The following is a 25,912-nucleotide window of genomic DNA, read 5'->3' as shown; positions in this document are numbered from 1 at the left end:
CTGTGCTCCCTTTAGATCCCAAGAAAGAAATACTCAGACTCCATAGTGTAGAGCAAAGTTATCCTTTTACTGGAAAATAAAGTGGAAACGACAGAGCCAATTCCGAAACTGAGAAATTGGCGGGTAGAACACATATACAAAGGAATAGAATTGCTCCCACCTTCCAAAGTTCAAATGATTCTTCCAATTAAAACTTCTGAATATGATCATGTGGTCATCTCCAGGTGGTGATGAGGCTACTGTCAGTTGACCTTGACATATTTTGATAAAAGTTCGCAGTTGCGCAAAAAGGGACAGAGGCTAGCAAAGAAATGGAAAGTTAAAGAAAGGAATCCCCTCCCCTTGCTAACCCAGCAAAGGAATGCAAAACACCTCCTGCCTTCTTCCCCTCCAAGATTCCCCCCTCCCACCATTTCATGACAGCCGAAAGAAGTAAATTGGCATAGCAGCAGAGAAGCAACAGTTAGAAGACAGAATATACTTATTAGGAAGATATCTTGAGGCTGACATTCTCCCTCAGAGTCAGTCTCCATCAGGGGCATGACAATAGCACTTGCCATTTTGGTGTCATTTTAGCCTGTGACTAATAGCTAAAGGAAGAAAACCTATTTTTTCTTCAGAGAATAACAATTATGGATACTTTTGTGGGAGAATATTCAGGATGCTTGTATGGTCCTGTGTGTATTGCTGAATTTTCCTTGCCAAATGCAAGAAGTGGTTCAGTAAAAATATTTAAAGTAGGTTTTCCAGGTGATAGTAGTTGTACACATTGTCATGAAAGACAACAAGCTTTATTTATTTCATTTGTATCCTATCACAATTAATCTGTCTTTGGTTGTTCACTATTGTCTTTAATTTTGTAGTGGATAGACTATTTCTTTAATTCTGTGGTAGGCAGTGGCTTGTTATTTCTCATGATGAAAAAAGATGGGAATAATGCCTATTTGGTATAATTCCTATAATTTCCTATCATTTGATGGCAGTGCTAGATGGGAGCACTGGAACTACAGTTACAACTTTCTAAGGAGTCAGTCTAAAGACAGAAGCTTTGTGGTAATACTTTACAGTTTACTTGTGAAATTCTCAAACATCTTTTTTATGGAAACAGGGTAATATATTATAATTTCTTATGGAAACTAAACTTGAGGTTGGATACTCAGTTTCAGTGCTGAGAAACACTGTGTGCTCTTTTATGATGAGGCTGGCCATCTGAAGCTAATGAACAATGTTACATCCTTAGAGCCCAATTTGTCTCTGATATATAGGGTCTATAAAGTTATTGGTGCCATATTAAAAAACAACTTGAATGGCACTAAAAATCTGTTATTGTAGGTTTCATCTTTATGTCTCTTGATGATTAGGCCATTTGGCATTTCATTTCCATTTTATTTTGATTTATTGCTACTTTACACATTTGGGCTGCCACAAAGATGAGGAAATCAAACTGTTTTCCAAAGCAAACTAGGCAAGACAAGAAACAATGGATGGAAACTAATCAAAGAGTAAGATAACCTAAAACTAAAGAGAAATTCCCCAATGGTGAGAACGATCAACCAGTGGAATGGGTTGCCTTCAGAAGTTGTGGGTGTCCCATCAATGGATGCTTTTCAAAGAGATGGGGCAGCCATTTATCCAGAGTGATATAGGGATGTGTTGGCGAACCTATGCCATGCGTGCCAGAAATGGCATGCAGAGCCATTTTCCCCAGCACGTGAAAGGTCGCCTGGAAGAGCCCCACTGTAAATGCATGTGCGTGCCACTGCCTGACAGTTGATTGTCGAGTATCTGGTGCTCATGCGCAGGAGGCGGAGGGGGGTGTATGGGAGATGCACGCTCATGCGCAGGGATCCGCTGCACATGAGGGGGATTGTGGGCATGCACAGACATGCTGTGCGTGAGTGGGAAATCACGTGCATGCGCAGATGTGCTGTGTGCAAGGAGGGAGTCACGCGCAAATGTGCAAAGATGTATAACGCATGAGGGGGAGAATCGTGTGTTCATGCGCAGAGGCGCGGTGTGCAAGGGAGTCATGTGCACATGTGCAGAGACACACAACACGTGAGGAGATCACATGCGCATGTGCAGATGTGCAGTGAGTGAGGGGGAATCACGCGTGCATGCACAGATGTGTGGCGTGTGGGGGGGGTCGCTTGAGCATGCGCAGGGGGTGTGAGAGAGGGGCCAGCACGCATTGCCTTCTGGGTACTGGTACACAAGCGCACGCAAGTGAGCACGTGCACAATTATCAGCACAGGAGCTGAAAATGATTAGCTACCTCTGATATAGGGTCTCTAGTTCAAGCAGAGGATTCGACTAGAAGACCACCAAGTTCTCTTCAAACTCTGTTATTCCATGTCTTTGGTTCAAACGTTTAGAGTGGATCTGGCATTTTTATCCACCTATTGAGTCCTTCCCAAGGACCTGAGATAGGGAGATGTTGTTTGTTGATATTAAAGGTATTATCACTATTCTGTCCTGTACAAAGACAGATAGATAAACTCAACAAAGCATCCATACAAAACAAAGTCTTTTTTATTGGTTCATCAGGCGTGCTCAATAACTCACAGTTATGACGAGATTCTTCTTAATGTCCAATCCTTTGCATATCTGACTTTCTGGATAAAAAGATGGTGACCTCTTCCTTTTCATCCCATATTGTAGAAGCAGGGGGTAGAGATGCTACCATGAGGCTGTGTTCAGGCAAGAGTGAAGAAACCTCCCCCGACCCACAAGGGCCAATTCAGTGACCAATCAGGGTTACAGATGTGGCCACATGGACTACATTTCCCAGGATACCTTAATTACATTTACCATAATGCGCATGCGCAGATGTGCTGTGTGCAAGGAGGGAGTCACGCACAAATGTGCAAAGATGTATAACGCATGAAGGGGAGAATCGTGTGTGCATGTGCAGAGGCGCGGTGTGCGAGGGAGTCATGTGCACATGTACAAAGACACACAGCACGTGAGGAGATCACATGCGCATGTGCAGACGTGCAGTGAGTGAGGGGGAATCACGCGTACATGCACAGATATGCAGCACATGAGGGGGGTCGCTTGAGGGGACAACTCCCAATTCCTAACTGACTATCCAATTCCCATTAACTATAACTGGCTGGACAGCACAATTACAAAATGCAACCTGTTCTGAATAAAGTTGCCTTTTCCAGTTGACTGATGGTGATTTTGTTAATGCTCACAGTATCCGAGTAGTATTGAACTAGTACTATTGTACTGTCTTTGTTTTCTTTTGTCATAGCCACTCTACTTCTATATACAGGTCTTTGCATTTTATGATTTTATCTAGTTCTTTTTATTCTATTCTGCTATGTCCAGGCACTGCAATGTCTGCTATAATCATCATTGTTGTTGGTTATGTTGTATGTGGCTCAGAGTCACACTCTTTCTTTAAATAAATAAAAAATAAATTTCAAAGGAGTAATGTTTGATATTGATACATAAATATTAATTTATTTTATGTAATTTTAGCACATATATGTCAACTTTTTAGTTGTATTAATTATAGTTTTATGTATTTGATTGTTGTGTTCTATAGCCTAAGGGCTGTAATAAAGATTCTGATTTAATATGATTTGAAGCATGGTTAAAAATCAATATTCGAAAGACTGGCGGCAGATACATTGCTAGAGTTAGATACATATGTATCACAATCTTACATTGCATTTCACCTTGAAATAACTTTCCAATTCAGAAGCTGAATAATTTTTCCCCATAATTCTTTTTAACATTGTGATAGAGTCCCCCACCCCTTTTTAAAACATGCAGAGTTCAATAAAGTACCTTTTATGCTAGTCTTTGAGATAAATTCAGAATCTTGGAAACTGCAAATAGAATTTCTAACTTTCATTTATAATAAATTAATTTAGGCAGAATCTGTTTTCATTTCATTTATTTTTATACTTTTATTTATTTTTTCAAAATGTTTATTTAGCTACCCAGCTTATAAAATATAACCTGAGGTGGCTCTTGTGATCACATAAAACATACAAAAATAACAAGTCTCAACAAAAATAAAAACATTACACTCAGTGAAAGATCCATGATATTTCTATCCTGAATGCCTATGTGCTGGGCACAACTCCGATTCTAATCCAGTATCTGGGAGAAGTGCTAGATCTTTGTAGTCTTACCGAAGGCTAAGAAGGTAGAAACTTCCAGATTGTGAAGAAGACGCTATTCCACAGAGCAAATATAGCTAAGGAGAAAGTTCCATCAGATGACTTCATTTTATAGAATGGACCTAAATGTGTCTACTCTGCCTGATCTAATGGTGCAGGCAGATATAGTCAGGGGAAAGGGGTCCACAAATAACCTGGCCCTGTGCCATATATCTGGAAGAAGCCAGGAATTAACAAAGTTCGCACAGAGGTGTGTGTGTAAATAATAAGGAAGATAACCTTGGTGGAGATCTGCAAGTTCTATTGTCAAGGTAACAAGGAGTATTTTTTTTAAAAAAAAAAAGAATGTCTAGATAATGTTTGGATGTGGCTCTGACAGACTTCTCTCTAGTTCACAACACAATCAGACTTGCAAGATTCTGTTATAGCCAATCTCAATAAAAAAAATAGTTTTAGCTTTGCAGTGATGTTAAGTTCTTGAATTGATCTTCAGGCTGACAAAATTTGGGCTGATCTGAACTGTGATCATGCTGTCATTCTGGGAGCCTTCTTCTTGGTTTTCTTACCATTCAAGTGATGTTGTCAGTTATAAGATAAGGTGCCAAACGGATTATGTCTGAGTTTCCCTTCCTTCGTACTTCCAGCCTTTGTACAGGTGTAGTGGAAATGAAGAAATTGCCTGTCCTATTTTCCTAATGGATTTATACTGTTGAAAATTCAAAAGAAAACATGCCATTTCTCTAAAAATATAAGCCTAAACTGGTATCTCCCTTGCCATTAAAATTCTCCTGGAAAGCAGTGGAACCTGTCATGGCTACCATTCTGCTAAGCTATACCTTGCATGTTGACAGCCTGACATCTGCAATGGAGGGGAGGTGGGAGGAAGAGACCAGTGGGGCTAGGAATGCATGGAAGTAGCCAGGAATAATTGAAACCGAGATGTTTCATCCTGTGGGAAGCACTAGCCACCTCAAGATCAGACAAAAACAATGCTGAACCAGCAAGCACACAAAGACAGGGACTGTTTCCCAAACAATTTGTTAACACCTAATTGGATTTGACTGATAACCTGGGGGTTGGACAGGAAGTTAAATTGTATCTTTTGTGTCCAAAAATCTCAGATCCACTTTGGCTTCTTCTGTAACAACTTTGGCTTTAGTAAAGTAATTTTTGGCTAATCATGGGACAGGAATCTTTCTTTTCTAATTGACCAAGATAGAATGGTGACAGAATCAAACTATCTATTATATCTTACTATGTTACCTTTCACTGTTTTCCAGGCCAAAGGCACTTGATACTCAAAGAAGCTTGAAGGCCATAAACAAAATGATTACTGGAGAAGGGCGTAGATACTGCTATGGTAATTTTTAGTAGATTCAAGGCTTGATTCTGCCAAAATTCAAAGCTGATTTTTTTAATTCCTGATTAAAAAAAAGAATAGAATGGAATATTTTATTGGCCAAGTGTGATTGGACACACAAGGAATTTTTCTTGGTGTAAATACTCTCAGTATATAATAAAAGAAAATATACATTTGTCAGGAGTCGAGAATCATAAGGTATGACACTTAACGATAGTCATAGTGTACAATAAGCAATCAATCAAATTAGGAAACAGTCAATATAAATTGTAAGTATACAAGCGACAAAGTTACAGTCAAGCAGTCATAAGTAGGAGGGGATGGGTGATAAGGAGTGATGACAAGATTAACAGTAATAGTAGTGCAGACTTTGTAATAGTTGGACAGTGTTGAGGGAATTATTTGTTTAGCTGAGTGATGGCTTTTGGGAAAAAACTGTCCTTGAGTCTAGTTGTTCTGGAGTGCAATGCTCTATAGCATCGTTTTGAGGGAAGGAATTGAAACAGTTTATGTCCGGGATGTGAGGGGTCTGTAAATATTTTCACAATCCTCTTTTTGACTCGTGCAGTATACAGGTCCTCGATTGAAGGCAGATTGGTAGTAATTTTTTTTTTTTTTTTTTGCAGACATAATTACTCTCTGAAGTCTGTGTCTGTCCTGTTGGGTTGCAGAACCAAACTAAACAGTTATAGAGGTGCAGATGACAGACTCAATCATTCCTCTGTTAAAAAAAAAAAAAAGACACAATACGGTCACAAAAGAACTGTTTCATAAAGCTTTTGTCAGAAATACCATTTGATTCTCTGCAGTTGCAAACTGGAGAAAGACTCCAATTTTTTTTTTTAAAAAAAGTAGTTTCATTTTTCATAACCTTAATAAAGCTGTTAAATAGTCATATTTTTCATTAATCTGATGTCAACCCTTCAATGAAGTTGTCAGACCTACGAGGTAAATGAAATCAGGAAATCAACTCCCCAGAAAGGTTAAAACTATTTTTATTGAGTTTGGCTGTAATGACAAAACCTGCAAGTCTCATTGTGTTCTGCTCCTCTTCCTTCTTACATCCATATAAATTAGAGAATCATCTTCCTGAGCTGTTTCCAAATCTTATCTTCTTGTTCTGGGCCTAACAAAAGTTCCACTCCCTTTTGCTCAGGTAATGATTCCTATCTATCAAGATAATCCTCCTTATTCTTCCCTAAAGTCCAGGTGAGGTATCAGATGAACTCTATTGTTGTATCATGGAATCAGGGGTGGGATTCTTTCAGTTCGGACTGGTTCGGGCGAACCCCTTGTTTCGATGATCAGTTGGCTCCAAACTGGTTCGCTCCGACTAGCATGTGTGCCCTCCTGCTCTTTCCTGTGTTTCATGTCTTTTTGCTAGAGCACAGCTGATTTGTGGCAGAGTGGTTACTTCAGCTTCAGTTGAAGGTAAGTATTAGCTTTTTTAAATGTGGAGTATTTATTTTATTTATTTATTTTTATTTGTCAATTGCTTACAAGATAATAGGTATAAGTAAAAACATAGTTATGAATACATGGATACATATAAGAAAAATAAAAAAAAATAAAAGAAACAATAGGAGAGGGACGGAAGGCACGTTGGTGCGCTTATGCACGGCCCCTACAGACCTCTTAGGAAAGGGGTGAGGTCCATAGTAGACAGTCTAAGGTTAAAGTTTTTGGGGTTTGGGGAAGAGTCAGGTAGAGTATACCAAACATTGACCACTCTGTTGCTGAAGTCGTATTTCCTGCAATCAAGTTTGGTGCGGTTAACCTTGAGTTCGTATCTATTGTGTGCTCTTGTGTTGTTATGGTTGAAGCTGAAGTATTCATTGACAGGTAGGACATTGCAATGTATGATTTTATATACTATATTGTGATGTCCTACCTGTCAATGAATACTTCAGCTTCAACCATAACATATGGTTATATAACATAAAGTATGCACGAGGAGCATGCAATTGGCGCATGTGTGCTCACTGAACCTGTTGTTTTACCGGTTGAATCGCACCCTAGGTAGAATAACAATATTATCCTGAATATACGACAGTTTCCCACTGCCTAAAGGGACATTATATTGAGGTTTTTTTTTTCACCCTCTCCTTTTTCCCCAATGTTTTACTTGACTATTTTCCTATTCTTTCATCTAGGTTAGCTTTGTACATTTAAAGACACCTCTAAATATTAAAGATCTACCTCAAATATATTTTCACAGGATTTCTTCAAATGAACTCTACTGATAATAAATATTTCAACTTGCAAATTGTAATTAATATTATATATCCCAATTAAATAACAGGTATGAGCCTCTGTGGCGCAGTGGTTAGAGTGTAGTACTGCAAGCTACTTCTGCAGCCAGCTGACTAAAATTTGGCAGTTCAAATCCCACCAGGCTCTAGGTCAGGGTGGGCAAACCACGGCCCGCGGGCCACATCCGGCCCTTTGGTCTGTCCAATCCGGCCCGCCCTGAAAAAAAATTGCTGGGCGTGGCATATTGCCCTGTGCCGCATGGCCCCCAAAGCTGCAAAACAGTGCGGAGCACTCTCGGGTAGGAAAGAAAAGAACTTTGCAAAGGCCTCGGCTGGGAGTTCAAATCACCTTCAAGTGCGACCTCTCCGAAGGTGAGTCCCCACCGATCCCCTTTTTTTCCCGGGGCTTCCAGGCTTAAACTTTGCAAAGGCAAAGTTTGCAGGCTGGAGCGCCTTCCCGCCGAGGAGCGGGAAGGGTTCTGCCCAACGGGCGGGCGGGCGGGCTGCTTAAACTTTGCTCGGGCGGCACTTTAAAAGCCTGCTCCCAGCACCCGAGCAACTTCCCAGCAACTTTCGGCTTCCTTTAACTCGCGGGCGCTCGCGCTGGCCCCGAGCCGCGCAGCGGAGGGGAAGCCCGGCGGGCGGGCTGTTTGGAGGAGGCGACCGGCGGTGCTCCGGCAGCAGCAACAGGCAGTTCCACCCGGCTCCACTCAGGTGCCCGGCTGGGGCTGTCAGGAGTTGCACCGCCAGCGCGGTTCCGCGGCTCCAGTCCCGCGTGCCTTGGGAAGGAAAAGGCAAAACCAGGAGCCGCTGAAGCTGAGCCTCCGGTGCCGCTGCTCCTTCAAAGCACCGCCGCGGCTCTTCCTTTTGCCTTTCCTTCCCGAGGCAACGCGGACTGGAGCCGCGGAGCCGCACCGGCGTAGCAACTCCTGACTCAGGGGGCCTCCGAGGGGAGGGGAAGGGGGGGAAGGGGGGCGATTCCCAAAAAATCTTGTGCTGACCCGGCCCGTCTGTCAAATTTTAAAAGTCAATGCGGCCCCCGAGCCAAAAAAGTTTGCCCACCCTGCTCTAGGTTGACTCAGCCTTCCATCCTTCCGAGGTGGGTAAAATGAGGACCCAAATTCTTGGAGGCAATATGCTGACTCTGTAAACTGCTTAGAGAGGGCTGTAAAGCACTATAAAGCAGTATATAAGTCTAAGTGCTATTGCTATTGCTATTAGAAACATTGTAATATAGAATTCTAAGTGCAGCAATATTGCAGATTATTGAAGGGATTCCTATAAAAACAGTTAAAAATAACTTTAGCAATTACCATAGTCTTGTTCAATGTACAACTTACTTTCTTATCAGTGTGTTATTAATGGCTGTTTAATGCTAATCCTTACTAATATTAATAATGTAGTATTCTTTAGCAACATGTCTCCAGTGAGTTTGCCTGGACACTGGACTTCATATTAAAATAATTCATAAGGATATTTTGCTGCTCAGTGTAATTGGAGTTTTCATTGCATCATTGTGTCAGTGTTGAAGACTGAGATTTTTTGAACTAACTTAAAGGAATGAGCATACTTACTAGCTGTTAATTTAGGAATAAAGCTTTGACAGATTTAGCTTATGAGATCATGAACCAAACATTAATGGCATTAACCAGAATATATGATTTGTCATATGAGTCAGAAAAGAATGGGGATTTAAATTAGTGACTGCAATATCTCTGTAGTTTTTCTCAGTTACATTTATATATTTACATGTGCCATATATCCTATTTTATACATATTAAGTAACATGACTTATCAAAAGCCTGAAAAGGGGAATGCATTTGGTGTTTAAGAGCTACAGAGCTGACTATACAAGCATTGGGTGAAGACATAAAATGTGCCTCTTGGGATTATTTTAAAATCTTAAGTTCTCAAAATGTCATCTGAAAAGGTGATAAATATATGTCTCAAACATGCTAAAAAAGACTCATAAACCAGAAGTATTTTTTCACAAGCTCATGTGCTCATATCTCTTATGTCTTCTTTTTAATGAGAATGTTATCCTCGGATAACATGTTATCCTTAATCCGTAATGGCTACAATGGTTGGATAAATTATAACAATATGTAAAGTGTGCCAAGATTTTTTTTCAGCCCTCACTTCTTTAAACATCTTTCTGCTATGTGTATGGGTAGTGAGTGATCTCCATAGGCAATCTCTCCTGTGCCTGACTCACTTTTTTCTTCCCTCCCTTCACAAAGTAGAAAGATTGGAGGGAAAGGGATTACAAGAGAATAAGTAGGCACAAAGGGAATATATTGGGCTGATTCTGTAGTATGCTGGAGGCTTCCGGTCCCACGCATATCTGGAGCTGCCAGTGCTGCTGCATCCCTTTGGGTGTGCATTTCCCATTGTGTGCCTATTTATTCTCTTGTAATTCCTATCTCTGCAATTTCTCAACATTATCGGGGGAGATAAAACAATCTCACTGTCAGATCTACCACCACACCACTTCAGCCTTGCTCTGCTTTGATGGCATTCTGCCATATGAAAATGGAGGAAGGAGAATGGGGTGGGAATAGGGAAGAGGGGGTGACAGGAACCAGAAGTGCCAACCAGAGATCAGAGGTAAATAGTTGAGAGATCCAAGGCCACAGGCATGGAAACGGAATGTGAACCAGAGAGGCACCAAACCTTAGAACTGTTACCAAACACCTAGTTTGAATATCATTGGACATTAACAAGATGACCAAGTGGGGAAGAACCTGGAAGAAAGGAAGATCACAGGGTTTACATGGGAATACTCAGATCAAATGCAAACAAGTACAGCTCACTTAATGACTGCCTTGTTCGGCAGTCATTCAAATTTACCAAGATGCTGAAAAAATAACTTGGTTGTAAAGTTATTTTTTCAGCATCTTGGTAAATTTGAATGACTGCCGAACAAGGCAGTCATTAAGTGAGCTGTACTTGTATTATGCTAAGGCAAAAATCAGAGAAACCTGTTTTGCTATATATGGACTAAGCAATAGACACCTAAGAAAAAGTATCTAACTACAATGTATTCCAATAATAAAGTCTCTATCAACTCCCTTTGGGAACTCCAACCATTATGTACATGTTAATACAGATTTATTGCCAGAATGAATAGACTAGCTATGTTCAATATGGTCGTAAATTGTGACTTAATGCCATAAAAAAGCCACAAACTATACATCTATCAGTAATGTTACCTTGCTACTGGTTAACCACATTTTTATGCTGCTCAAACTGTTGCTGATACTAAATATACCAAATATATTTTTGTGTTGCTCCAACTACATATATTTCAGCAATATATTAAATATTCTTCAAAATATAGTTTCTGAATTTGATTATTTCTTGATCAATTTATGTCATCACAGTTTTAAATAGAGATGATCTACATGGTCTACAATATTTGTTTAAATATTATGAATTAGCATACCCACTGCTTTTTTAATATTCTCATGTCATATTCTACCATCATAATAGATTTGGTTCTCCCACTATTGATTTCCAGGCCACTTTGGGCCAATGCTTTAGATATCACACCAGAAACTGGCAGACCACGAGTTCTAGTTTTGCATTAGAACTAATGTAGCAATGGCAAACTACTACTAGAAAACAGCATTGCTAATCCAGGAAGTCATCAGAACTCAAGACTTACTTGAAGGCTCAATCAGTCAATCAGTCATAAATATCAAATAAAAAGGAAGAGAAAATATCTGGAAGAATGTTTGAACACACAAAGATGTCTCAAGGAAGTCATTGTTTATATCAAGATTGTGCTGATCAGAAATAGGTAGTGTTCTTTGAAATTAAGAACAAAATCAGTTTGACTCTTCTAATATTGACATACACTTGAGGGATCTGGGTTAGTAATAAAGTTATATGTGTCTTTCGGTGGATTATAAGAAAAATCTCTATTCATTTATTTGAAAATGCACTTGTATATGGTAGAAAAAAATAGGAAAATTAGTCATATGGCACATTATTCCTAAGAAATAGTTTTCCTAATGCAGGAGTGTCAAACTTGTGTTGTCATGGTGGTGTAACATGACGTATCGGGACTTTTCCCCCCTTTACTAAACCAGCCATGGGTGTGGCCAGCACGTGATATAGCCGGCCATGGGTCGTGAGTTTGATAGCCCTGTCCTAATGTGTTATTTCATGTATTCATATTAAAGTGAAAACTATATATGCATTCTCTTTAAAATATTTTCAGATGATACGTTCTAAAAAGCTTCGACCAGGTTTTTCTCTTATGGAATTTTTGTATTTTTTTTTTTTTTTTGTGATTTACGGCTTTGATGATTAGTCAGGATGCATAATGGAAAAAAGTGTATACTTTAGAGACACAGGTTAAAATATAATTGTGCTTATATTTTATCAAAAGCTACTTCTTTATTATATCTTTTTACTTTCTTTTCTATTCTTCTTTAATTCCCTCCCCACTTTCTTGCACTTTTTGCTTTTCCTTTATCTATCATTCAGGGATGTATTTAATTTGGGATTAAATCCAGCATTGCTTAACCATTCTATACTTGTTTTCAATTAGATATTTGTATAGTTATTTTGGTAATTCATCAATTAATAGCTATTAGTAGACACATATCTCAAAGCATAATTTGAAATTTTCCTAAAAGATGACAAAATATTACATTTTATGACCAGCTCACAAAATGCATCCATTTGAAAGGAACAGGACAAAAATTCAAAATACAAGTGTCCTACAATGTCAGAATTACATAGGGTTATCTATTAAATGCATTAATTTCATATATTTTAAATTATGAAATACGATGATTTCTTACAACTTTTAGGAGACGTTTAACTGCACTCTACTAATAAAATTACAAATCTTTTAATTTAAAAGGCTATTCTGAGTACCAGGAATAGTAGTTCTAACTTTTCTTCTGTAGGATTGAGAAAGAAAGATGAATTCTTTTGAAAATTAACATGTATGTTTAAAATTAATGAAATGAAAAAGAAATCTTGATTTCCAGAAATCCAGAAAGAGTTCTCCTGGGAAAATGGTTGACAGATTTATAGCATTTAAAGAATATAATTATATTACACATCACTTTATGACATGCAGCTTGACCTGAGTACTAAATTGTTTGAAAAATTATGTCTATGGGAGGATGAGAGAGATCTGTGATAGTTGACCCTTCACAATTATTTAGATAAAACCTGTTTTAAATTATTTTTGCAGTGGCCAAGTGGAAAAATATGGAATGTTGGCTCTGCCTTCACAGTTCAGCGTAAAGTTGATGTTAAGGTTTTCTGTGTATCCAGTTAAGTAATTATACAGCCAAATTTAACAGGTCATCTAGCACTGGGTTACTGTCCTACATATAAAACAATAACTCTAAGAGTGTGCAGTTGCATGGGAGAAAGCCTAAAATGGCTACAAAACAACATGGTATTTGAACTATGAACAAATTACAATCACAATGTCCATATTCTAAAATGCTAACTTTTAAGGTCTTTTAAGATCATTATAGTACTATGCAATTTCCTTTCCAAAGGAATATGTCATGTCCAGATGAGAAAATTGGGAGGTGGGCTGTTCTGCCATTAACTTCACACTGATATTCAATTATCATGTGCAGCAGAGTATACAACTTCAATCAGTTCAGCAGCCACACCTGACTTTGTGCAACTTGTCAAAGGTTATAGTCCTCAAAAGGTTGGGGGCTACAACTCCAATTATTGAGTATTCTCAGAGTTCTTAAGTGTAAAAATGGTCTTTTAAACTTGTGCAAGACTGGTGACAAACCTCTTGAATGGGAAAATGGTACAGTTTGACTTCACCTACTTTGGACCACAGAGGAATGCTGGTAGGCTGCTGTGTTCAAGAAAACATTTACATCTTGCACATAACACTGCCTACAGGTTGAACTTTCGCACCTTTCCTCATGCTGTTGTTTACAAGGAAATTTAAGCACCATGTGGTGGATCATTGAACTGCTGGTGACAGCTTTAAAATACCTTCACTGCCTAAGCTGATGTTTCCACCTTAGATAGTCATTGGATTCTGCTGGACACAAAGGGATATAACATGTTTTCCTGTTTCATCTTATCTTTGTTCTTGCAACAAAGCCTTCAAAAGCTCTTGGGTATTTCTGTATCGCCAATAATTATTTGTTTCTGATTCATCTTTGTTTCTTACATTAAATTGATTGTAACACTCTTTGAAACTAACTACATGATGGCTTTGTGCAACTTGCCTACAGCTAGCTTGTTTTCCATAGTTCCCGGCAATGAGCTTGCATTCACACTGGGTAAATCATGTTTTAATGTCTCAGTGAGGTAACAAGAAAAACCATGCATTAATTTTATAGTTATCAGTTACCTTGTGTAATGTTAAGTCTATGAAATATGTTAATAGAGTCAAGACTGACCAAATATTAAAACAAATATGAAAAAGTACATTTTGAATTTTGTATAAACTGAATTTCTGCTGATTTACAGTACTGAAACTGCATGTCAATTTTGACAGGAAAATCCCTGAAAGTATGCAGAATGTAAAAAAAAAAAAAATGAACTGTAGTTTTGCTTTTACTCAAGTGTTTCTTAGGTTTCTATTACCTAGAGAACTATTTACACTATTGCAGAGAATCACTTCTAATTGTGGACTAAAAGCACAAATTTCATTACTAATTCAAAAACAATAGACATTGTATTGTGCCTTGCTAATATTTGGAAAAACTACCTTCTCTTGGTTGCAAAAGAAGATGCCTGATTTAAATGCAAATTACAAGCTGTGCTACAATCACTATAAATTGAGTTTGCAGCAAGATGCATTTTTTGTGGATTGTTTTTTTTTAAAGGAAAGCTCTTGTTCCTTGTTGGAAGACAAATAAGTTCCTACAGTTCAACACATTTTTCTATTTTACTGTCATATTCTTCTTTTTCTTTTTTTGGTGTTCTTTCAGGAATGGCTAGGATTTTCAGAATTCTCTTGAAATGAAATTCATTTAGAGATTATTGTTTCAGTAACTGAAGTGCTATTGTACATACTTTTTTCTTTTCAATTCTTTCCAATAATTCCTTTAAGCCTGTTTTGAATAACATTATTAGGAAATAATCTATAAAATACAGGGAGGAAGTGAGGTCTAATCATGCTTTCTCTTTGGATGCTATTTATAAAGTACATCAAGTGAAAACTGGTTATATTTTCACTGTGAGCTGCATGAGTCTCACCTGGAAGCAGGTGAATTTAAAAATGAAGATGCAGAAATGTTAAGTAAGAGTATTGGAATCATCTAAACTGCAGAGATCTCACTCAATGGTGGTGATTAACAGTAACGTAGGGCTGCTTATAGATCTCTGAGCTTCTAAAGGAAAGTACCAGCTCTCAGTTAACTGTTAATGAAAACACCATCAAGAGTTTGTCTTCTGGACAGTCACTCTCTCACAACTCTTCTAAGAGTACAGAGAAATGAATAAAACTACAATTAATGTCTTGATCTTGTCTAGTTAAGAAAACCATTCAAGATAGGAGCAGGCAATTTGGAACTTAATGATACTGTGAAAGAAATGGAAAGAGCTTGTCAAGGCATAGCAGTAACAATATCAGAAGTGATAATCTGGAACCTTTTCTGTAAACCCAAAGAAAATTCAATCCTATTATGCCTAAAAAAGAAACTCGCCTTCTACCCAATACAATTTATCTATTATACAAGATGAATGCTTGGTTAGCCAGAAATATCTTCTAGAAGGAAGCCGGGATTCCTCAGTGCAAGTGGGTTGTAGAAAAGTGGTTTCATCCTCCTTTCCCTTGCATAGTCACCAGAAGCATCCCTTCTTTTTTATTATTTGGTTCTGTTATAGTTTCTGGAGGCAATTTACACCAGAAAGTGAAATGTAATCCGTGAAAGCTCACTTACAGAAGCAATCTGCAAAGTTTGCAAAGGTTCATTTGCACACAAATGGTCTGCACATTGTGTACTTTTAGACTTTGAAGCAAACTTTCCAACAAAGAAGCATCTTTTCAGATTAGAAATATGGACTTTGATAATCCAAGAAAATATGTGTCCTTGTAACTAGATGGTTAAATGCAGTGGTAGGATTCAAATATTTTTACCACAGGTTCAGTGGGTGTGGCTTGGTGGGCACGTTTTGCGCGCGTTCACACACTGTGTGCGGGCACATGCCAAATGTGCACTCTGCACAAGGCGCAGAGGCATTTGCACAGGCACAGAGGCATTCTAACTCACCTCCTGCAAGTCTGCACGATCCCAATCAATTCAGCAGCTGTCACGCGGAACTCTTCTGCGCTGCGCAAAGCAGCTGCGCTTCAAATTCAGAGGATGAAGGTGACCCTGGGAGCCAGGGTGGGTGAGGGCCCAACAGCAGAGCAGTGGAGATAACTGGTTCGGTCTCTGCTCCTCATCGCTGCTTCCAGCTCTGCAGAACCGGGCCAAACTGGTTAAATGGAAAAATACTTGTTCTGTCTTTTGCAGTCCCTATTAATATTGTTGCATATCACAGATCTTTGTGAAATATTGGGCAACCTAAAATGACTAGAAATTGAATTATAAACTCATAAAAATCTGGTTAAGTGGGTTGTCACAATAAAGTATATTTTATCAATTGTTGTAAGGATCATTTATGTATTTGTTTAAATTTCAACTGATATGCCTGCTCATCTCATTATGAAGTAAACTTTTGAAAGCAGTATAAAAATCTTAAATATAAAATTCTAGAATTTCCCAGTTTGTTTATTCTCATTACACTTGGTTTCTTTCTTACAGAAGGTACAGGTTTCTTTTCCATTATCTAAGCTGTCCTTTTCCAGACTGGCACTTCTGCCCAGGTAAACTGTGATGACCCAGGGTGAGATACAAAGCAAACAGAGTCACAGAAAACAGGTGAAGCCCCTTTTATTCCTTCACTTTGCTTCCAAGCTCCGAATATTCTTGACAGAAGCAAAAAAAAAAAAACTCCCACACAAACAGTTACAAGAAGAAGGGAAAAAGCAACACAAACCAGGCAAGATAAGAGCTGGAGGATGTCCACAGATAACAGAACACACAGGACGCCAAACTCAGAAAGGAACCAGAAACTAGAGATATTTCCACGCTTTGTTCCCAGCATTTACCCATACGCAGGTCCGCACTCTTTATTCAGTTTTCACAGCTGCAGCCCATGAAGAGGATCAAGGCCCTCTCCTCCCAAGTAGACCACGTCTCTCCCTTATCCTCTCCTTCTAGCGTGCCCTGGATCCTCCTCTGACTGCTCAGCCGGCCTCTGCTCTTCCCCAGCCTCTTCCCCAGCCTCTGTAGCCACACTTCCACTCCCTGTCGGCTGTTCCTCCTCTCCCTCAAATCAGTCTCCACCAGGGGCATGACATAAATATATTGACTATGCTATTTAAGGATTGCAAATATTTAATTTGAGCATTTCTGGACAGCAACAGATGTAGGACCAGAAATTCTAAAAGTATTGTGATGGCTGATGTCACAAAATGGCTACTCAACTCTGGCCTGGCCAACCACAAAGATTTCACAGCAAAGTATGAATTTATTTCCCATGATATTCTCTATATGTCTTCTTCAACTCCCGCATACTACTTAGTTATTGACTTTTGTCTTATTAATGCACTGGGCTGTGGCCAGTAGGGCTATAGTGCTTCAGAGTTTGAGTGAGTGATACTCCTCTCTGCTGTTCATTAAAGCAGTTGGTCTTTTTTCATAGTTTATTTTCTGCTTTAAAGAATCCAATCATTGTGATGCTTAAAGCAGTACTATATTTCTTCGGGTTTTAACAAAGGCAAAACAATGTAACCTTTATTGACTTGCTGCTACACTTAACCTTGTGTAAACTCCAATCTTGTGAATAAATTTGTTTTTTGTTTTTATTATATTCCTCCCGTTACAATATGATGAACTTAGTGACTTGTAAAGTGTGAGTTATAACAAAGGACATTGGATATTTATTATCTAAAATATTTAGATGCAGGAGTGCTCTCTTTAAAACAAAACATGCTCAGTTTGGAGAGCCAGTTTAGCCTAGTGGTTAAGATGCCAGACTAGAAAGTTCAAGTTCTATCTTAGCTATGAAAGTGAGTTGGATGATGTTGGTCCCATTACTTTCCCTCAGCCCAACTTGTGAGGAAAAGAGGAGGAAAGAATGTTGGATATGTCCACTATAATGAGTTATTTGTAAAAATAATAAAGACAGGATAAAGCCTTCTTTGAGAATGTATTGGTAATTTCCTTTTGCACAAGAGGTTTACAATCTTCTCGATCCAACTGGTTACCTCATCACCTCTGAAGTGCAAAGCTAGAAAAGGCAAGGATTAAAGAAGAGGTTATAGAAGACAACATATCTATTTCCTTGGTGCTGACAAGCCAAAAGGAATCTCAGATAATATAGTTAGATAGTGCCACACTCAGCACCATGGAATCTTCCCATAGAAATAAAACTTAAAAAATCTGAGGCAACTTTACCCGCAAAATTCTGTGCAGTTTTGGTCACAGAAGTTTACATCCAAACCACTCCCCAAATGTAAACCACCTTAAACAAACTTTCTGGATGATGACTTGCCATTGCAATAAAGAGAAGCAGTAATTTCAAAAGTATGTGCTACTCCATTGGGCATCCCCTATTATAATTAACAAGTAAAGAGACAGGATTAGAAATATTCAGCCCTGAGACAATAGTCAAAATGAAATATTTAATTATTTGTAGTAGAAGTCTAAAATCTAAAATAAGCTGGGATTTGATGCACCAGTTATCCATAAATATATTTGTACCTGCCATAACTGCACTACCAAATTTATATGGCTATGAATGTTTTCGTCTAATGTCTTGGAAGGACATGTGTCTATGACTTGGAATAACCTATATCTCTTTCTTCAAAAAGTTCATTTACAAAGGATAAATCTATGAATATTAAAGATTGAGGAAAATAAAACGAAATAAACACGTTGCACACTTTATTAATCTTATTTTAAGAAGAAGGAGGTAGAACTACTACAATTTTTTTTACAAGCTGGACTGTTGGTTTCAAACTCCCATCAGGTATTTAAGATTCAAGGCTAGTTTTGTGCTCTCAGTAAATGATGATCAAAGAAAGATGCTTCTTTTATCCTATGTCTTTTCTTTTAAGTTGATTTCTTGTAAGTTCTTTTAAGTGTTTTAAAAATCACTATTTACACCTTAACATTAATATGAAAATGGAACATTGTCTAAATAGGATGTCAGGTTTAGTGGGGGTTTTTAATGACTTTTAAATCAAAGTCAAATGTTGTCATAAAAAAGCACAGATTTTTGTTTTCTTCCAAATACCATCAGTGCCTGACGTATATTATATTGATTTTGAAAAAGTATGCACTTTTACTTGAGATATCTCCAGGCAATAATGTTAACTGACATTCCTTTTAGTCACTATATACCAGTACGTTAGATAGGATGCTTGCTATAAGGTCCCTTCCCACTAGTGGATACATTCATGTTTTTCCAACTCCTTGCAAAAGATGGGATAGTGTGTGGTTTGCTGGATCCAGGAAATGCCAATGCCTTCATTCAGACTTTGAAGGCTAGCTATGAATCCACTCAACAAGGATAACCATTTCTCCAACATTGGGGCATCTGGAGAAGCAGCTAGAGCTAGTGGATGATGGTTCAGGCCCAGATATGGAAGGGAAACTACATTTTTAAAAATTTATTGTTTATCAAAAATGTATGAGATAACAAGTGTAAGTATGAATACAAACAAGACCAAAGGGAGTAAATACAGATAAATGGGGAGAGTAAGACAGGGGCGGTAGGCATGCTGGTGCGCTTATTCATGCCCCCTTTAAGGACCTCTTAAGAATGGGGTGAGGTCCACGGTAGACAGTTTGAGGATGAAGCTGTGAGGGATTGAGACTGTAACAATGGAGACAGGTAGGTATATTGTTCATACTGACTGATAACTTTTATTAGGTGAAATGCAGGCGTTCTGGTTTACTTAGATTTCTTAGAAGCCTTTGGTACTATTGACCATGACTTCCTGCTGGATACATTTGCAAGTGGTTCCAGTTGGTGATTGTGGAGGAGAAAGGTACAGTGCACAAGGCTTTCACATATGAAAAGGAAGAAAGTTTAATTCTTTTCTTTCCCTTCTACTTCTCAATATTTGGGTACAGTATCAGCAAAATTTGATGATACCCAACTGCACATTTCCACTGTGATATACAAAAGAGGTACAGTCAAAATAAGAATCTGGAGATGAAAAACTGGGCACGGTGGCGCGAGCCTGTAATCCAGCTACTCCGGAGGCTGAGGCTGGCACATTGCTTGAGCTCAGGAGTTCTGGGCTGCAGTGGGCTATGCCGATCGGGTGTCCGCACTAAGTTCGTTATCAATATGGTGATCCCCAGGGAGCCGAGGGCCACCAGGTTGCCTAAGGAGGGGTGAACCGGCCCAGGTTGGAGACGGAGCAGGTCAAAACTCCCGTGCGATCAGTCTGAAGTTGAATCCAAGGAGGAAAGAGTTGGTGCTTGTGTTGTTGGTGCTTGTCAGTTGTGTTGTTGTTTCTTGAAGGGATAGCACTGCCTCTGTGGCAGCAGACCTGTAAGTCACCTAGGACTTCACATTTTTATAATAATAATATATTATAATATAATAATAATAATAATAATAATAATAATAATAATAATAATAATAATAATAATAATAATAATAATGATGATGATGATGATGATGATGATGTAACAATTGATTGCAATTAAATGCTTTCACATAGGTAATTAAGCCAGAAAATTAGAATAGAAAATTAAAATGTCTGAAAAAGAAGTTTCAAGCCATTCATCATCCTTCATCATCATGCTGTCATACAGAACCTGAAAAGCCTGATTGTAGATGTGTGTGGATTGCATTCATTAGTCTTCAAGATTTTTTTGAGTGTGTCAGACATCAGACAACCCTTCCTTAATGTCAGTTGACCTAATTCTAGCCTTCTTTGACTTAAATGGATTTCTAAAACCATCCCTTTCCAAAAAACCCTTGATGAAATGCAAAAAGAAACCAGCCTTATACATGCTTCTTCTCCTTTAGCAATAGCAATAGCACTTAGATTTATATATCTCCCCACGGCATTTACAATGTCACCATAGTGCCCTCAACAATTTGGGTCCTCATTTTACTGATCTCAGAAGGATGGAAGGCTAAGTCAACATTGAAACTTATCAGGATCAAACTCTAGGATGTGGACAGAGTTTGCCTGTAATACGACATTCTAACCACTATGCCACCTGGACTCCTTTCAGCAATTCCTTTGCAGAAATTAAAAATAACACATTTCTGCCATCACTGATACTGCTTTTTGCAACTGTGGAAGACCAAGATAAAATAGATCTGAAGAGTGAGAAGGTGTCATGCATTTGATTAGCAGAATGATTTGTGAGTTAACATAGAAATTCCCTACTGAGGTATGTGAGTAAATAAGAAATAGGCCAGATAAGAATTTAAACCAAACATCTTACATCATTGATTTTCTACTGATGTATTTAAAACAGTCCTTTGTGAATCTAATAATGACTTTATGTAGCCTTTTATTTTTGTGTTGTATTTTCTCTTGGAAGAGTTGGAATGTTTTGTAAAAAAAAATATTTTAAACTTGCAGCTTTGAAAATTACTTGAAACATAATAAATGTTTAGGGATTTAATTTTATTTTTTTCCTGGGGAAAATGGCTGCTCGTATCTCAAAAATAAAACTTAGCATTATGATAAAGGTGAAATGAGATGCTGTTACCAGTCTAATTATCTTCTATATATATATGGAATACTAGCAGGGCATCATTCTTTCTTTTAGTCCTACTCAGCACATTTTCATGCCTTGGCTATCAGAAATTTACACTACATAGGTTCCATTGAAATTAATGGCCTTTTTGGTGGAGAATGAACATGCTTTTCTCATTCCCAAATCATTTCATGGATCTCAGGCAGTATATTGGTATATTGTGCTGAAATGTTAGTTAATGAATGGCCTTTTTTAGTTTTCAAAGATTTTTCCTCTAGTGCAGCTCATTTACTAAATTCTTACCTTCCTCTGCAATATATATATATATATATATATATATATATAGATAGATAGATAGATAGATAGATAGATAGATAGATAGATAGATAGATATAGATAGATAGATATAGATATAGATATAGATATAGATATAGATATAGATATAGATATAGATATAGATATAGATAGATAGATAGATAGATAGATATATAGATATATAGATATATAGATATATAGATATAGATATAGATATAGATATAGATATAGATATAGATAGATATAGATAGATCTTTGGTCATTCCGGTTTTCTCCCGCGTAAAATTGGAAGTATTTTGGCGACGTTGCGACGAAATCTCATTCGTCAGGCTTGTGTCTTCGGCTTTGTGCTTCTTGGAGTAATGTGAGCTTGCAGCTGTTTTTTCTTTTAACTGCCAGTGGGAGTGCGATTTGACTGGGTGGGGGCTTGGCTGTGTTCTGATTGTCTGGGGGTGTGTTTTGTTCAGGTGGGGGCTTGGTTGTGCTCAGGTTAGACTTAGTTGCTGGGGGATTTGAGCTGGTGAGCTGTGATCCTGTTGTTTGGCTTTGCGTTCGTGGTTGTGCCACATCTTCATGGTGGGCGTCTGTTCGCTTCATGTATGGGTCGGAGGGGTTTGAAGCGGGTAGTGATGTAGCTGCGGTACGGCTTCTGGTCCGTGGTCATGTCTCATCTTCTGTTCGGGTGTGAGTCTGCTTTCTATGTGGAAGTGTGGTGGTAGCATCTTGTGTGGCTCTCATGGGTGTGTCATTCTTCATGTTAGGTACTTGTTTGTTAATGAGGGCGGGTTTCCAAATGGCTGGTAGGCGGGAGGTGTCATCTCGTTTATTCATGCTGTGTGGGTGTTTTTCTATCTCTATGGCTTCTCTGATTATTCTGTTGTTGAAGTGTTGAGTTTTGGCGATAGTTCTGGTATTTTTAAAGTCAATTTCATGTCCTGTGGCTTTGAGGTGTTGGGCCAGGGAAGAGGTCGGTTCTTCTTTTTTGATTGAGTTCTTGTGTTCTTCAATGCGTGCACTTATTCTTAATGCATGCACTTATGCGTGCACTTATTGCGTGCACTTAATGTGTGCACTTATTCTGTTAGTTTGTCCGATGTATGTGGTGGGGCAGGCGGTGCAAGGGATTTCGTATACTCCTTGGTTTTCTAACTCGATTTTGTCTTTAGGGTTTCTTAGGATGGTGGATATTTTTCTGTTTGTGCAGAATACTGTTTTAATGTTGTGTTTTTGGAGGATCTTGCTGATTTTGTCTGTAGTGCCTTTTATATATGGGAGGAGGGCTTTGCTGTTCTCTTTTCCTCTGTCTTAGCTTTTGGTTGGGATTTCTTTTTGGATTAGGTGGGTAATCTTTCTTTGGAATCCATTGCCTGTTAGTACGTTAGTGAGAGTGTGTAGTTCGGTTTTTAGGTGTTGTTCGTTGGCTAAGCATTTTGTTCTGGAGATGAGTGTCTCGGCTATGGAATTGATCTGTGCTGGGTGGTGGTGTGAGAGTGCGTGTACATTTTGGTTTGTATGTGTTTTCTTCTGGTAGATGGTGTGTCCTAGGGAGCCATTGGATTTTTTGTATACTAAGACATCTAGGAAGGGAAGTTGATTGTTAGCTTCTGTTTCCATGGTGAATTGTATTTTTGGGTGTAGACTGTTGAGGTGTGTGAGGAAGTTGTTCAGTTTTTCTTTTCCATGTGGCCAGATTATGAAGGTCTCATCTACGTATCTGAGCCAGAGTTTGGGTTTGTGATCATATTTTTCTAGAGCTTGTGTTTCAAAGTGTTCCATGTAGAGGTTTGCGATGAGAGGGGGGATCCCAAGGGTGCTCCTTCTATTTGTTTGTATTTTTGTCCGTTGTAGGTGAAGTATGTATTGGATACGCATTCCTAGATGTACTAATCTACCATTCCTAGATGTACTAATCTACAAAAAAAAAAAAAAAAAACAGATGGCACACTAGGACACACCATATACCAGAAGAAAACACACACCAACCGCTACCTCAATGCCCAATCCCACCACAACCCAGCACAGATAAACTCCATGGCCAAAACACTAATCGCCAGAACCAAACGCCTGGCAGACAAGACACACATAAAGACTGCACTATGAACCCTGACTAAAGTACTGACAGCTAACGGCTTCCACAAAAGCAAAATCACCGGCTTGATGCACAAAAACACACTGAGACATAATGGAGACCTAGAAGATGAACAGACCTATGGAACAGCTGTCCTGCCCTACATAAGAGGTATTACAGAAAAAATCAGTAAGATACTACACAGGCATCACATCAAGACTGCCTTCAAAACAGACAGAAAAATAGCAGACATCCTAAGAAACCCCAAAGATAAAATTGACCTGGAAAACCAAGGCATATATGACGTCCCCTGCGCTTCATGCCCTGCCACATACATTGGACAGACCAATAGAAGAATAAGTACCCACCTGGATGAACACAAAAATGCAGTAAAAAAGCTGGAACACACTTCCTCACTAGTCCAACATATGAAAGCAATAGGTCATAGCATCGACTTCAATGGCACCAAAACCCTAGCCACTATAGAAAACCCCAGCTACAGAATTATCAGAGAAGCCATAGAGATTGAAAAAAGACCTGAAAGCATAAATAGAAGAAATGATTCCACCAGACTGTCAATTATTTGGAAGCCTGCACTCACAAACAAAAAAATCTCCACACCACTAGCCAGGCAAACACCTGGGAACAAACAGACTCCCCCTGATACCTCCAGCTCAAACACATCCCAACCAGGCACCCAGATGAAACCTAGCTTCCTAATAAATGATAGCCGTCCATTTACTCGGAGCCAAGCAGCACTAAAAGCCTCCAATGCAGGAAACACAATGTTGCCAGCCAATCAAGACAAAAAAAGCTACAAAACAGACAGAAGATATTAGAAACACCAATCAAGTAGAACACAGCAAACTCCAAGACCAATAAACACAGACCAAGACTCCTAACCAATCAGGATGAAGAAAAAACCATTCTGGCGTAGCAGTAGGCTAGCCCCAAATTTAAAACAGAAACGGCTGTGAAAGTCTAACTCACAGACGAACACAATACAGAAGCCTGATGATGGCAGATGAGATTCTGCCGAAACATTGCTACAACTTTAAAAGCACAACAAAACTGACATGGGAAAATACCCGAACAAAGCTGAATACCATGTATGTATGTATGTATGTATGTATGTATAAAACTTGTGATGGTACAAACTTGAAGAATGGGGCTCATTCATCACTGAAGAAAAAGGACTGGATAACAAATTAATTCCTTTGTAGACCTGTTTTGCCCATTCATCTTACTAATTACTGAATGGGATTTTCCTAAAAGCTAAAACAGTGAGAGTTTACAATTCATTTATTTGTTGAATATGGCTACCACCCATCACACCCACACAGTGACTTTAGGTGGAGTGCAATTAAAACATAAAAAAACTTTAAAAGCATACAAAACACAATACCTAATAATAGAGCCAAATAAAAATAAGAATTAAATATGTTAGGAGTTAAAAGGGGGAAATAATTTGGTTTTTTTTAAAAAGATACTTATACAAGCTGTGTGGCTCTTGATTTCAAGTATATATATATTTAGATTTAGTTTCCATTTTATTGTAAATTCACTGTTAGATTAGCATACTTTATTTAATTGGAAAGAGGGACACATTAATGTACCTGTTAATATTAGTTTCACACATCTGAGTTTGGGGAGACATACAGTTTTTCATTAGGATCTTAGCAAACTAAAAACTTAAACTCTTATCTAGACATAATAAAAGTGAAAGATACTTTTGTTAGGAGAGAAATATAGGTATAAGAATCTGGATAATTTACTGTAAATTTTTAAAATATAAGAAAGGCATCCCTCAAGAATCATCTTGGATTTTCTCAATATATATCATAAAAGGGAGGGTATAATTTATAATTATTATTTATTCAGTAAATAAAAGACTAAAAATATTCCTATGTATACTTTAAATGAGGATATATTCACCTTGCAGTAAAACTACAGTGCCTAATCTGTGTGTATATATGGGTGTGTGTGTATGTGTGTGTGTGTGTAAGTTTGTGCACCTCTCTGATATCTCCAGGAGTCTT

The 25,912-nt window shown here is 38.3% G+C and overlaps 1 protein-coding gene and 1 non-coding gene across 5 annotated transcripts in view; both read left to right on the top strand.

Moving 5' to 3' along the window:
- GRM8 (glutamate metabotropic receptor 8) overlaps nucleotides 1-25,912 on the top strand; it is a 505,336-nt gene that overhangs the window by 109,603 nt on the left and 369,821 nt on the right. The window lies entirely within an intron of this gene.
- Nucleotides 19,984-20,276, top strand: LOC148130124 (signal recognition particle RNA). Its single transcript, XR_015750291.1, has one exon.

Source organism: Notechis scutatus, chromosome 6 (assembly GCF_049901735.1).
Source record: "Notechis scutatus isolate UNSWTSFEM ecotype Mainland chromosome 6, rNotScu1.2, whole genome shotgun sequence".
Taxonomy (NCBI): domain Eukaryota; kingdom Metazoa; phylum Chordata; class Lepidosauria; order Squamata; family Elapidae; genus Notechis; species Notechis scutatus.
Note: the sequence above shows the minus strand (reverse complement) of the source record. Positions and strands in the feature narration are given on the sequence as shown.